Raw genomic sequence first — 13,121 nt, 5'->3', positions numbered from 1 at the left:
CTGTAAGATGGGTATGATGAAACACTTTGACAGTCTCTCAACAATTTTTTTTTTGTTTTTTCTCGTTGACTCTGATGTCTATTTCTCACATCTTGATCAAATATCAAAACAAAGATGCAAATAATATTTTATGTTCTTCAGAGTAATTGCTTTTGGTAACTGAAAACATCTTCAACACCATGCAGGACTGTAAGGTATTCAAGGTACATATGATAATAACACCACCAACAGCAATTATTACTATTGTTATTATTATTATATGGTCTCCTGTATTCAGTTCCAAGTTCTGTATTTGTAAAATCAACAGTATTATATAAACTCATACAACTAATTCAGGACAGAAACTCATGTTACTTCACTATTGTGAAGTGGCTCCTAGACAAAATACAAAAATAATAGTAATACTTTAATAATAGTGATACCATTGGTAAAATGAATATTAATACCAAAAATAACACTAAAGATAAGAACAATAAATATAATTAAAAGATACAAAAATAGCAATACAAATAATATTATGAATAACAACCGCAACAATAATTATGATATCAATTTAAATTTAATTGCTGTGAATATTCTGAATAATAACAAATTATCCTGAGTGTCTCAGAGCTGCAGTATCATACATTACTATTGCCTAGACCACTGGTTCTTTACTTTTGGTCCGGAAACCCCTGGGGGTCCATGAAGCCTACTCAGGGGGTCTGCGACTACTTAGAAGATTACATATTTTAAAAAAATTAGTAAAGTGTATGCAAATAAAGAAGTGATTTAAAATTGTAAAACCTTTTGCAAATATGAAGGAATCTGAAATTGGAGGCTAATCATTTATTTGCTATTGTCAGGCTGATTCGTTGGAGCAGTGAAAGCATCAAACAGAATATGGAATCCACAATGAGTGGACTCAGTTGAATTTAGAAAGGCTCCAACCTTCTTATTAAAATTAAGATTTTTTTTAGATTTGTGAGTTAAAAAAATATTACGTCATTTGTATATTTGCCTGATGAATGTTTGTTTTTGTATTTATATGTATTGTTTTGCTGTTCAAATCATCGAGAATGCTTACACTGGGTCTTCAGCTTCCAGTAATGGCTCAGTGGGGATCCCCGGATTCCAATAATGTTTGAGTAGGGTCCCTGGGTTACAGTAATGATTAATTAGGTGTTCACAGAACTCAAAAAGTTAAGAACCACTGGCATAGACGAACTGTCATAAGTTTATATATCTTGGAAGATACAGGCAGTGGCACACATCATTTTTCAAACCAGAGACTCAAAGTTTTGCACAGTTAGGGAGCCGCTTAATTTAGTGCTTCACACATTTAGATGCAAATTATACTCAATGTGGGTTAAACCATAATAATCTGTGTGCAATTATTATTAATCAAATGTTCTAGGTGGTTGTATTTACCTTAGAGGAAAGTCACACATATATTATTGAAATGTAATCAATGCATTTACTCATCCTAACTGTACTTGCTTGGAAGCTATGTTTTCTTATATTGGCCTAATGTGTAACCAGGCCAGAATTGCATGAATTTCACGTCTATAAAATGTTCTACCAGTATCATGTTTTTCTCCTTCTGCATGTGCCTTATCAGGCTTCTCATTAGCTAGAATAGACTTTTTGATATTGTACTGAAACTGGTAGATGATTAGGAATTAATTGGAATTTGGTTGAAGACACACAGTCTGTGATCTTGGGAGAGATCCTCCTGTACCTGGCAGACCTGACCAGTGATACATCAAGGTTGGGCAGATGTGTGTTCCAGGGCCCAGTGCTGGGAAACTAGGGAGTCTACCTGCTCCCAAAGAAAAATATAGCGACCGATTGGACTGCTTGATCAGAACTCATGTGGAGAGGCTTCTAGGACTTTCCTTTAAGTATTAATTATGTTTTGTAGCATAGTTTAGCAGTCCCTGACCTGATTTCTCTTAGAGAAGATCTCTTCTCAACTTTGCTGACTTTCCCTGTGGCATGCTGCAAAGTCACCGACTTCCCTGCCCTGGGTGTTGAGCTTCATGCCTATCTGCTGAACCTTAAACTTGGTTCATTTGATGCAGACACCTTCATCTTAGAAATGCCCTGTTCCCCTTTCGATACTTATTTAGAATAAGGAAGTTCCTTTATGGAACCTGTCTACCTAATATTCTGTCTGCTGTATGTCATCATATGTCTCATTTTTTTACAGATAATATACAAATTCAGATTGCATGACCATTTGAACATCAATTAACTAATTTGTTGATTATTGATTGAATTGTAACATTCACTAAATTAACAACACGTATGGTTTGAACACCATCCTCTTGGTCGCCCTTGTGGAGCCACATTAGATTTCACTGTAATTGACATGTATTGCTTATGCTAGCTCCTTTCTTATGCTTCAAGTTGACATTAAAAGGCTCGTATGACCAACAGAGGATCCTATTTGATTACTACACTAATACATTGAGATTTAAGGACACACGCTACATCAGATATGAGCCACAGGAGCACTTCATGGGAGCCAAACTGTGCCACAAGCTGCCTAGAAGGGGCTTTTTTGAAATGTGGAACCTCCTTTATGTGGAACCACAGGCACTATTTCAGAACGTCCGTCTGTTCTCTCTATAACAACGGATGTAAGATCTGGGTGGAACCTCAATTGTTATTGGTATTTCCTGAAAAGGAAATTCCTGTTACCCATTATCTTAGCATCTAGACTCTGCTTTTCAAAGATTTCTTCAAAAGAGATACTTTTCCTTTCTGTAGCCATAGTGTCAAAAACAAAAAAGCCGTGCATCCATTTTAAGTAAAGGTAAGATGGGATTCCAAGAAGAAAAACAAAATAAATTGAAGTGACATCTTTTCGAATTCACCGAGCTACACCAAGCTCACATGGATTTATTGAATATTGCCCCCCAAATTTATGGGAATTAGAAAAAGAGAATTACAACAACAATCAGGCTGCAACCGCCAACAACAGTAAATGTGGACATACAAAAATGGTATTAAAATATTTACTCAATTAAAAAAATGACGCAGTAAACGGTTGCAGAGATAAATTTGCGATGTTTGTTAGGCACTAGGAAGGGACTTTTAAATGGGAGTTGGACAATATTTATGAGCCAGGCAAAGGTTCATCATCTTCACCTATTCTACACTACCATCCAATTACAGATTGATTGCTTTCATGGATGGAGAGGCAAAATACTTTGCAAAATGTCTTATTGCCGTTTTGGCAGACTGGGCCGACATAAGTTTATTGGTGCTGCCGAATCAAATAGGGTTTATTTTTTTTTATTTTTTTGAAACCGTTTATTGCAGTTTGAAAAAGTTACAGGTATGGGCCTACAACCACTCGGCCGGCCGCTAGAGTGACAAAAGCATATTGCATACATACAGCAAGAGTCTCTTGGCGGTGCAGATTAGCAAAGCAGGAGAAATCAATGTTGCAGGCCGCATAGCTCCATGCCCACAATACGGTTCCCTTTTATCAAAACAAAACAACACACAGAACCACACCCGCAAGGCAACCCGCGATCCAAAGTGACAGCACGTGCTCCATAAGTGGGGGATCCCAACCAGCAGCAGAACTCTGAAGAGGGGAATGGGAGTAGATCAGGGACTGGGGAACCGCGTGCCCACGGCTGAGGGAGGGGGGCCATCTAGGGAGACGGTGCTGGCGAGGCAGCCGGTAGCAGTGGCGGCTCACAAATACCCCCGCGGTAGGCGTTCCAGGGGCCCCAGATTTTCACCCATGCCCCAGGCTTACCCCTCGCCACATACACCACCTTTTCACGAAACATACACCAATCCATATGTTCTTTCCAGGCCAACACCGCCGGGGGCCTCTGGGATCCCCACAATTGGGCAATGTCACGCTTGGCTATCATGTATCCCAGAGTCACCCACCGCGTCTGCGGGACCGAATAGTCATTTGGTTCCCACACATTCAGCAAGCATCTCCTCGCTTCAGGCAACAGCGCGACACGCGTAACCACACGCAGGACCTCATGCACACCACGCCAGAATCGCTCCACCTTAGGGCACTCCCACAGTATATGCATGAGAGTTGCCAGGGCACCACAGCCACGCTTACACAATCCGTCACCAGCAAAGCCCATACGTAGAAGCCTTGGCCCCGTCACGTAAACCCGGTGAAGGATCTTAAGCTGGACGAAACGAAGGCGAGCCGGGATGGCCACCTCTTTCGGAGAGGCCACCGCGGAAATCCAATCCTCGTCGTCCAGCTCCAGCCCGTCGGCAACCCAGGCCTCGCGGAGACTAGTCAGCAGGCACGATCTGTCGTTGATCAGTTTTTTATATATGAGGGAGATTGTGCTGTCTGGGACATGGCCATCCAGCACTCTGTCCTCCAGGGGGGAAGACTCCGGGATGGACGCGACATCCGGGAAGACGGAGCCCAGCGCATGGCGGACTTGTAGGTACCGAAAGTACTCACTGCCCTGCAGCTGAAACTCCGTCTGCAGCGTCGCAAAAGTCTTGAATCCCCCCCTCGTCCAGAGATCTCCCACAGTGCTGATTCCGATCGTGTCCCACTTCTCAAAGCCCTTCGATGTCCACAGGGAGCCCAACCTCTCAGACGCATATAGCGGTGACGCCCGGGTCAAACGGTCCTTCCACCCCATAGCTGCATTAGCCGCGTGCCAGACACGCACCATGACACGCGTCGGTCCCGTCAGACGGGAGTCGGGCGCGCCAGAGTAGAGCGCTCGATTATAGTCGCCACCGGGCAGGAGCATCTTGTCCATCTCAAATGCCGGGTTCAAGGCGGGCCCGTAAAGGCCATGATTAATTGCAGCTAGTTGGGAGGCCCAGTAATACCGTTTAATGTCCGGGAGGGCGACCCCCCCGTCGTACCACGGGAGCGTCAATTTAGCCAGAGCAATGCGCGGCCTCCCGTCCCAGACCAGGCGCCGCTGGAGGCCCTCCACCTCACGGAAGTAGCGTGCCGGAACCAAGTCCATAGTATTCTGGAGGGCGTAGAGGAAGCGCGGCAAGGACATCATTTTAAACAAGGCCGCTCGGCCGAGCGGCGAAAGCGGCAGACGCCGCCAGCGCACCACGTCCTCCTTCAAGCGCTGGAGGGGGGGTAGCAAATTCCGCTCATAGCGGGCCTCCGGGTCAAGAGTGATATATATACCCAGGTACCGAAACCCCTGGGAGGCAATCTGGATCGGACAGTCCCGTGGTAGGACCGGAGCCTCCCCGGAAAGCACATAAACGCAGGATTTCGCCCAGTTGATGACAAGGCCTGAGTTGCGACCGAATGAGCGCAAAACATCAACCAGGACGATCAGTGATTTCCGCAGGGAGGCAAGATACAGGAGGATATCGTCAGCATAGAGGGACACGCGGTCCTCATGCTCGGGGGTCCAGCGGAGACCACGGATGGAAGGGTGCCACCGCAGCCACTCCGCCAGGGGCTCCAGGGCCAGTGCAAACAGGAGAGGTGACAGGGGGCAACCCTGTCGCGTGCCCCGCCCCAGCGCGAATGGGGCCGAGACTCGCCCATTCACCACCACCTGCGCCAATGGGCCCGAGTACAACAATTTGACCCAGCTAATAAACCTCGGTCCAAATCCAAATTTCGCCAGCATCGCCCAGATGTATGGCCATTCAAGCGTGTCAAACGCCATGGTGGCGTCCAAGGACGCCAAGATGGCCGGCTCCCGCACAAATGGGACCCGTGCGAGCACCCCGTGCAGGCGCCGCAGATTGAGCGCCGTGTTGCGGTGTGGTATAAAGCCAGACTGGTCTTGGTGGACCAAATCGCCCACCACACCAACCAATCGGTTGGCCAACACCTTGGCGAGGATTTTGGGCTCCGCGTTCAAAAGCGAGATCGGCCTATAGGATGTGACCCGCTCACGGGGCTTCCCCTCCTTGTGGATCACCACGATTGTGGCCAGACGCTGGTCCGGCGGGAGGGAACCCTGCGAGTGGGCTGCCAGGAACATCGCGCGCAGGTGGGGCGCCAGTACATCCGGGCGTAGCTTGTATAGCTCGATGGGAATACCATTGGGGCCCATGGCCTTGCCGGATGCAACCGAGCGAATAGCCAAGGCAATTTCGTCCGAGGTGGGAGGAGCGTCCAGCGAATCCCTGTCCTCCACCGTAAGGGAGGGCAGTGCGATGTCCCGAAGCAGGGCATGGGAATCTTCCTCCGAGCAGGGGGAAACCGGGGAGTAGACCTCGCGGAAATAATCCGCAAAGCAGGAGACAATGGCTTCCGGCTCGGTGACACACGCACCATCCACACTCTCAATCAAAGGAACCACGCGACTCGCTCTCTCCCTCTTATCCAACCACGCAATCAATTTGCCAGCCTTATCACCCACATCATACAATCGCCCCTGCTGCTCTCTACTGAGGCCCCTGGCCGCCTCCGTGACGAGGGCCCGATAGGCCGCCTGCTTTAGGTGTAGAACATGCAGCTTGGCAGCCGTTACCCCGCTCCCCAGGTCACCCTCCAGTTCCGCAATCTCGGCCTCTACCCGGGTCACCTCCTCCCGCTCGCGCCGCCGGGCATGGGAGATAAAGGAGAGGGCCTCCCCTCTAAGAACTACCTTAAAAGCCTCCCACAGGGAGATGGCCGAAGGGACCGACCCCACATTCTCGTCGAAATATCGCTGTAAGGATTTGATCAAATCGGCACGAATGGTGGGGTCGCGCAAATACCATGCATTGATTGGAGCCACCCTGCCATCCCCCCTCGGGAAGACATCGAAATGTAACAGCAATGGGGAGTGGTCTGAGATACCCCGCGCCAGATGGCACACCTCCCCCACCCTCCCTGCATGGGCCGCCGGGACAAGGATGTAGTCAAGCCGCGAGAGGCTACCATGGGCACCCGAGTGGAAGGTGTATTGCCGCTGCGCGGGATGCTTTAGTCGCCAGCAATCCACCAGGCCCAGCGTGTCTAAAAGGCCGGACAGCCACGCCTGTGCCCGGGGAAGGTCCCTAGGGGGATGGCGATCCATAGACCCAGAAACTACCGCATTAAAGTCCCCTCCAACCACCAGCAGGCCACTCGGAAGGTCCAGAAGGAGGTGCCCCAGGTCCGCAAATGTGGTGGCTTGTAACCCAGGCGGGACGTACACTGAAATAAAAATAAACACTCTACCCTCCATTCTTCCCACCAGGACAGTGTAGCGTCCCCTCTCATCATGGCGCACCTCATCAATCTCCAACGGGAGCGAGTTCTTGATCATAATACCCACCCCCCGCGAGCCCGAGGTGAAGCCAGAATGGGCCGCCAAACGATAGCCCCGCCGATTCATTGCATGAAAGGAGTTACCTATAAGGTGTGTCTCCTGCAGGAAGACAACATCTGGTGAAATACGTTTCAAGTACTGCAGGACCACACCACGCTTAATCCTATCCCCCAGGCCGTTAACATTCCATGACAACACAGTAAAATCCCTACCCCCCATCATACGTCGAAACAATCGGTCGTCCCCCACAGAGCATCTTAAAAGCAACAATACAGTAGCGGGTTTGCCTTGCGGTGCAAACAAACAACACACCCCCCCACCCCCCCTTCCCAACAGAACTCCCCCCTCCCTGCACCCCTGCATGAGCCCAGATAGCCCCCCCAAAGTGCAGTGTGCCTGTCGCCCCATAGCTAAAAACTAACTAGTCCCCCAGAGGAGGAAGGAAGCCCCCAACAGACCCCGCACGACCTCCATAGGAGGGGAACATATGCAATCAATAAATGGTGAAGGAACATCGTCCAGAGCAAGGCCTATTTATTCACCCCTCAATTCTGATCCGGCGGGCCCTCCTCGCCAGCCGCGCCCCCCCCGCCCCCCCGGCCCCGATCTCCAGGCAGAGTGTCCAACCAGTCCCCAGCCGCCTCGGGCCGGTCAAAGAAGTGCGTGCGACCATCCACCTCCACCCTCAGCTTGGCTGGAAAAAGCATTGAGTACTTAAGGTTCAGGTCCCGTAGGCGACGTTTAACACCAAGAAAACTCTGTCTCTGCTTCTGAACCGCCGGAGTAAAGTCTGGGTAGAAATGCACATCCATGTTATCAAGCTTGACCGGTCCCTGTTGCCTGGAGGTCTGGAGGATAGCGTCTCTGTCCCGAAAGTTAAAAATCCGGGCAATGAGAGGCCGCGGCGGGGCACCGGTCTTAGGTCTGCCCCCAGGGACCCGGTGAGCACGCTCCACCGCAAAAAGCTTACTCAGCCCCCGGGGCTGGAGATGGGTAAGGATCAATTCTTCCACAAAAAGATCTGCCGCCTCCGCCTCTCGTCCCTCCGGCACCCCCACAATACGAACATTATTCCTCCGGGCCCGACCCTCGGAATCCTCCAGTCGCCGGTCCATCAGGGCGCTCGCCTGGCCAAGCCGGCGCACCTCCTTTTGGAGGGCCACCACGTCCGTCGTGAGGCTCGTTGCGGTGTGGGCCAGGGAATCGACCCGGTCGTTCGTTTTGGACAAGTCAGCCCTCACAAGGCTCACATCCACCAGGACCGAGTCTATTTTTTGCGCTAGGGTGTCGAAGCGCTGGTCCACCGAGGCCTTCATCTCTGCGATGGCGCCCATGACGTCCCGGAGGGTCAGATCCACCGGCTGAGCAGATGCCTCCGTCGGGCCCGCCGGGGATGTGCGCGATGTCTCCGGAGAACCCTTCTGGAGAGTGTAGCGGTCCATACTGTTAGATTGGTGCGCCGGGCCACGGCGGGTCGTCTTCACCTTCGCCCGGTCGCCATCTTGTTTGGTGGACATGCTTGCTCTCCCACCGTCGTGCCAATCTCCTCGAACGGGCCGCTATACCAATTCACGGGTTCCGGGGGGGGGGGGGAGGGCGACCACCGAACCGCAGGACAACCCACAGCCGGCGGGTCAGCCGGGCACCTGGACAAGACCACACCAACCCCACCTCGCTTGAGGGCAAGGAGGGCGCAAAAGCGAAAGTGAAAGTGCGGGGTACGCGAGTCGCCCAGCCTTGCCCGCCGCTGTTGTTCACTTTGTCCCCGGATCGCCCCACTACTCCAATCCGGGGGGCCGGCGCGGAGAAGGCCGCAACCTTCAATCGGTGCTCCCACCGGTGTCCGGGGTCCGATTCGAGCCCGAAAAACGGGTGGCGCCTCAGCTCGGGTTCCCCGACACAGTCCCCTCAACAAGGACAGGATGTCGCCAGGATTAATTCAGGAGGTCGCGGAGGTCCTCGGGAGCCTCGCACCTACGCGGCCATCTTGGTTGCGCGCTAGGCTCCTCCTCCAAATAGGGTTTATTAAGGGAATTGGCACAACCACCAGATTCTGGACTTATTAATTGAAAAGGCAAGGTGGCGCTCTTTAAATCTGCATCTGTGTTATATGGACGTTCGTTCAAGTCTCTGATGTGGTGCAGCGAAACATCTTGTGGTCCAAGCTGCTAAGCTGGGGAATTCCTCCTCTCCTCTTAAGAGCTATTTAATTGTTTACACAGATACCTGGCAAGGGTAAGGCTGAGAAAAGGTACGACGATTTAAAAAAAAAATCCCAACAAGAAACGACCTAAAGCAAGGCATGTGTTGGCTCCGCTTTTATTTTACTTGTATCTTACGGAGATGATACCTATCTTAAATTGGGTCAACTCTCACTCACCCGCAGTGGCTGGCTTTAATATGTTGTACACTGAAGATGTCATCCTGATTAGTTATAGAAAAGTCTGTCTCCATTGCTTAATCAATACAGTCGCTCAGTACACCGTGAAACATTGGTTAAGAGCTAATCTTAATAAAACTATAACAATGTTAGGGAGAAGGAGAAGATCCTTACCACCCACATTCTTCATAGATGGGTTAGCCTTGGAAACCGTGTACAAGTATTTAGGGGTGATATTTTAATCCAGAGGTGCATTTACGAATCAGAGCAGTGCAATACAAAGAAATAACACACTACCTGCTGATTTCGATTCATTACGGAACTCTTTAAAAGGCTTGTCCCTCCAGCCACTCCTGCAAGTAATGGCTGCTAAACCTGCTCCATCTCTTATGTACGGAGTTGAGGCTTTGAGAGGAAGAGCAGGTAAAACAATTAATAATGCAATTGCAGGGACATATCAATGCCTGTTCAATCTTCCTCCCCAGGCCTCTCCTGGCCAAATTTGTTCAGAGTTCCGCCTTAGGAGGCATGCCATAAGCAGTTTGGGTGCTTACTTGAAATTCTGCTACAAGCTAAGAAATGACCGAAGACCTACCTCAAGCTCTTATGTATGAGAATCCGTAAGTGACCCAAGAAACACCACGGCTTACGATTATTTAAACCTGACCGTAACCACCTACAAGGCTGAGGAGCTCTGGGCCTCATCCCTCTCACAGCCTGCATTCAACAGTCATAATTTCACATGGGAAAAAAATCTCATCCTTATTGGACAATGCTGTGCTGTCTAAAAGATCTCATTAATGAATGGTAATAGGTTCATACGGCCCCCTCAAATTTCAAACATACTTACTGCTGAGTCTTCGATTTGGTGGCTTGCAAACACATTTTGATTCCCTTGTTTGGAGGAGATTGACCGTAGGGTCTTCATGTTGGCTTTGTAACTATCCTAAGGAAGACTTTTGTCACATTGTCTGTACTTGCCCAGCACTTAAGGTGTAACGGAGAGGGCTGTTGAGACAGTTCTTTATTAAAAACACCATACATACAAGTCGGCAAGCAGTTATAGCCTGTCTCCAAGGGGATTATGTGATGTTCTGTGGGAAATTCCTTAAGTGTATGTGTATTACAGAGTTAAAACTAGCAAAATATGAATTATAATGGAAATATTCCTGTGGCACTTGCATTGCGATAGAGATGCTTCATGATCAGTCATTTACTTGGGGTCAATTATGGGAGAACTAAAGTTGAACAATAAAGCATTATTCTCCTATATCTAATGTTAGGATTGTAGTTATGATTATCCCTGCAGTTTTACCTTTCACATTGTAGATGTTTTAGAATGTAGAATTGAATTTGAATACATATATTTCATATTTTGCACTAACCAACGATTTTCATAGCAAAGGGGTGCCTCTAGTAGAAACAGTGTAATGAGCTTTCAATCTGTTCTTTTTTAAAGGGCCTGTATTGGTGATCAAACTAAGCATGAATTTTATCATTCATTCTGTTAAATTTGAATGCACAAAGTAAAGTATGATTGTTCATGTTAAGTTAGATTGTTTTATAGTCTGTAGTTTGGTAGTCAAAAGAGTAGTTTTGCTGCGAATATAAAATTTAGGATATGCACCTAGCACTTTTTTCTTTGAGTTTTAACTAGATACTTAGGCTAATACCATTTATTGTGTTTTATTTAGTTGTGAATCTGTATCTGTGTTTGTATCATATTTGAATTATATGGTTCATTCCTGGTAAAAATCTTGAATGCACAAAGCACTTTTATTTTAAATACTATCAATTGTATAAATATAGCATAACTATATTTTATAGTTGGTGGTTTTAAGATCTGGAATGCCATCACGTGATTCATGACTTAAATTAATATCTTTCCTTTCTTCGATTAGGTGTTTAAGTGAATCAAAAAATTGGTATTACAATTTAATGATGACAGTTTTTTTATGATGATATTTATTGGATGATGTTTTAACTTCTGGTTTTATTGTGATAATATTGTATGTTTTAATCAACTGAACAGTACATTATTACCTTAACTATTACCTATTCTGCCCTCAATATTTGACAGGGATAATCTTTTCAAGCTGTCTGTGGGTCAATGGTTTTGTTGAACCTTTCAGTTCTACCTTATTGTTGACTGGGACATGCACTGTGAATGTTTTGGTATTAATCTACATTGCCCTCACTACCGAAAGGGTTCAAAAGTGTTCAAGAATAGCAGTTATAGATCATGTAACAGCATAAGACAGGGTGTCTGTCAACATTGTGTGAAGCATAAGGAGATATTCAAGGCTGTTTGTCTTATGCACAATTCTTCTATGAACAGGACAACTCTTGCTTCAGCAAATATTTGATAAGCACTCTTTAGTTAGGTACCTACCCTCTGACTCAGCTCATTACTACATCCCTGCAACTCAAACTTGGATAGGTTGAAGGCTGCTCCCTCAGTTGCTAAGGCTAAAAATATGGAACAGCTCTCTCTAAATGGATGCAGCATCAGAGATATCTAACCTTTAGAACTGCAGCACTCAAAGTCCGGCCCACAGGCCACTTGGGGCCCACCAGGCCTTTCCATGTGGAACCCGTGAAAAACTACAGCTGTCACGGACTCGGCACCATTTCTGCCTGCTGTGATTCCTCAGGGCTGCATTCACCGGGAAAAGCATGAAAGGGGCATGAGCGGACAATCAGTGTCTTGCATGCTCACCTGCATCCCCTACCCTCATCTGCTTCTGTGATGTCACTTGCTTGCGGCACAGCAGATGGCTAGTCTTTTAAAAAAAGGCACACAGGTTGCTAACTTTTTATTCCACCGCACTTTTACTCGCCTTAAACTTGGCTGTATCATTGTCAGCTGCGCCTCTTCCACAGATAGCGTTGCCTCGCTGAGCCCCTCTGTGCCAAGCTAGCTGTAGAACGGGACTTTGAAAGAACAGGCAGCTCGCAGGTACTCGAGGATCTGCAACAGAAGTTTCTCTTTCAAAAGTAAGTCGGCTTGCCAGGAGATGGGAGGCACCGGGGAAAAGTGAGGAGAGTGGAGAGAGGGCTTGGTGAAGTGTTAAAGCTCCAAGGATGCAGAGACGAGGTATTAAGGAGCTAGTGCATTATTTCTAAATGCTAAACTATGATTAACATAACAGACTATTTTGTTTACTGTTTAATGAGGGAATAAATGTATTTTCTTGGCCCGTTTTCAATCTTCAGTTTTTGTAGCCACCCAACGTCATTTTCTTTTTGGTTGGGCTTTTTTCTAAAGGAAGTTCAGCTTGCCTTCAACATACAACTGCATTCAGTCCTACCATGATGTGCTGGAGCATAGTGGTGTTCCTAGGTAGGTTTCTCCTGATTTACACAACCAATGATGGGCATAAATAAGGTGAATATTGATTTTGTCTGTTATAAAAATCCACATAAAGTATCATCAAGCTAATTAAAACACCTGTGTTGGTAGGAAGGAGTGCTGTGTTGTAATGATTGTGATTTAATTAAGTTGTATTTTGCCGCTT

General features: G+C 47.6%; 1 protein-coding gene across 6 annotated transcripts in view; it reads right to left on the bottom strand.

The window, feature by feature from the left end:
- ZBTB47 (zinc finger and BTB domain containing 47) overlaps positions 1–13,121 on the bottom strand; it is a 296,077-nt gene that overhangs the window by 4,066 nt on the left and 278,890 nt on the right. The window lies entirely within an intron of this gene.

The sequence above is a fragment of the Triturus cristatus genome, chromosome 10, assembly GCF_964204655.1.
Source record: "Triturus cristatus chromosome 10, aTriCri1.1, whole genome shotgun sequence".
NCBI lineage: Eukaryota > Metazoa > Chordata > Amphibia > Caudata > Salamandridae > Triturus > Triturus cristatus.
This window is presented reverse-complemented; position numbering and strand designations above follow the sequence as displayed.